The sequence below is a fragment of the Momordica charantia genome (genome assembly GCF_013281855.1).
Source record: "Momordica charantia cultivar OHB3-1 chromosome 2 unlocalized genomic scaffold, Mcharantia_2.0 BLBB01000002.1, whole genome shotgun sequence".
NCBI lineage: Eukaryota > Viridiplantae > Streptophyta > Magnoliopsida > Cucurbitales > Cucurbitaceae > Momordica > Momordica charantia.
In genome coordinates, this window is record NW_028275160.1 from 18,787,119 (window position 1) to 18,789,409 (window position 2,291).

The 2,291-nt window shown below is 39.0% G+C and overlaps 1 non-coding gene across 1 annotated transcript; it reads left to right on the forward strand.

Annotated features, from left to right (window-relative positions):
• Window positions 1–1,782: 1,782 nt before the first annotated feature.
• LOC148212975 (small nucleolar RNA R71) lies at window positions 1,783–1,889 on the forward strand. The gene has a single exon (XR_015789513.1). It is a non-coding gene; the product is annotated as a small nucleolar RNA R71 (small nucleolar RNA).
• The last annotated feature ends 402 nt before the right edge of the window (window positions 1,890–2,291 follow it).

The following is a 2,291-nucleotide window of genomic DNA, read 5'->3' on the forward strand; positions in this document are numbered from 1 at the left end:
TATTGGAAGGATCGATTTTTTGTTGGCAAGAAGTTGAAGAGGAACCCATGTAGAGATATACACTTGACTTTTGATGATTTTAAGAGTGCTCTACACGGCGAGTTTGATGAAGATTACATATTCAATGCTGCTGATTTTCGTCCATTTGATGTAGGAGATCCTTTTGATTCGAGGACGAATCCTTTTGAAGAAAGGGAGGATGATATGAACCAAAGTGTCTTAGTCTTAAAAGAGTTAAAGGAAGTTGTTGGAGAATCTTATGTCCAAGTTGACAACAAATTGGAGTTGCATTAAATGCACTCTAGTGTCATTTATGGCAACCTCAAGTGGCATTGAATGAAGTCAAGAACAAGTCCAACTTCATTTACTACAAACTCAAGTTGCATTAATGGAAGTCTAAGTTAAACTCAAGATGCATTAAATGAACAAGACTTCAAAGTACTTGAAAGTAGTTCAAACTCCAGTTCATTCACTCTTGAAGGGTTACAAACTCTTGGTTTTATGGTGGAGGAGTTTCATTCTCGGATTTAAAGCATGTTTTATTGTATTTTCAGTTTTAAACATTTCATTTATGTGTTTTAAGTTTTATTTGTGTTAGTGGTGGTTATGGTATTGATGTAGTAGGGAGTTACAACCTTTACAATTCTTTTAGGTTACTTGAAGGGTTGTTTTGGAGGCTATAAATAGCCTATCTTGTTCCCTTGGAAAAACAGATTTGAGATTTGAGTTTTGAGATAATGAAATTTAAGCTTATTGAGCCATGAGCTTTTCCTTTGCATTTCTTGTGTTTTAGAATTGCATGCTAGAATCATTCAAGTAGCCTTGATCAAGCTATCTTGTGGAGTGGTTCGAATCTTGAGTTTAGAAACAAGTTTTCTCTACTCTTGATATTGATCATCAAGGTAAATCCGTTCTAACTTCTTCCTTGGGTTGACATCATCTTGATTTGGGGGTTTTAGCACTTGTGATCTAGGGGTTTGCATAACCATAAGGGTTCTTAGATCCAATTGGCTATTGTTTTCTTATCAGGAAGTCCATCTCTGCCAATGAGAGGGTGGGGCCCCTTGTTCAAGTCCCGGAGTCAGCATTTAAGGGAACACTCATCTACTCCCCTAAAGTCAGGGAGGAGTGAATTCCATCTTCTGAAGTTATGTTCCCAGCTCCCCACTCGGTCTCGTCCCCACAATGGTAGGAATGTTGAGTCGGCGACTCGGGCCACTCTCACCCATACAGATCAAAGGACGAGCCCTCACGGGCAGGAGTCCATAACTCACTCAAGATTGAGAATGAGTTGCCTGGTCATCCTAAGAAATAGCAACCTATTAGTTAACGGTGTTACATCTAAAGATTGCCTATTTCGTGGTTCGGTCTTATACAAATTCATTGTATAGGATATCCTTACTCGCATGTCTCCACACGAACGACCTGGATCGAGTCGTCTGTAACCTTTACAGAGTGGGCCATATCCATAGTGTTGCCAGGATAAGGTACCCAGCCTTATCTATATACTATAGACCCTTTAGATTATTCACGGGACATTATCCATTCATATATCAGGGGTAGATCAAATATATACCCCGTATATCAACTATATACCCAGTATATATACTGTCCCGATTACATCATAAATAACCTTGGATGTTTAGTTTATTAGATTTTGGACAATGCAAAGCTATGATTCAACAACAAATTTATTGAATAAAACTTAATTAAATAGACATTTGTTTTTACAAAATACAAACTACGAGTTTAGGACAACACACCCAACACACACATGCGGGCAATCCATGGCTCGGGCATCTTCTAAGTAATTCCTTAAAACGCTCCCAAGCTTCTTGAACTGCTTCGTTCTTCTTCTATCGAAAAGACACAATGTCCTCTCGAAGGTCTGCGTTCCTGGTCAAAGTGTGGTACTTTGCCAAAAATTTCTCTGTCAGTTTCGTCCATGTGTTTATAGAATTTGGTTCTAGTGCGTTTAGCCAAGTCCTTGCACCATCTCTGAGAGAAAAAGGAAACATTTTTAATCTTAGTGCATCCTCAGAAACATCAGGAAGTTGAAATGCATTAGCTATTTCAATAAAGGATTTGAGATTGGAGTAAGGATCTTTGTTAGTCAGTCCTCCAAACTGGCCCATCGTCTGTAAAATCTGGAACATGACAGCTTGAGCTCGAACTGTGCGGTTTGGGGTAAAGGATTATTTATCCCTGGATTTAGGTTGTGGAACGCATGAGTGACATAATTTCGCATGGCTACATCTCGATTGTCTGCTAGATGGATCGGATTGGGAATT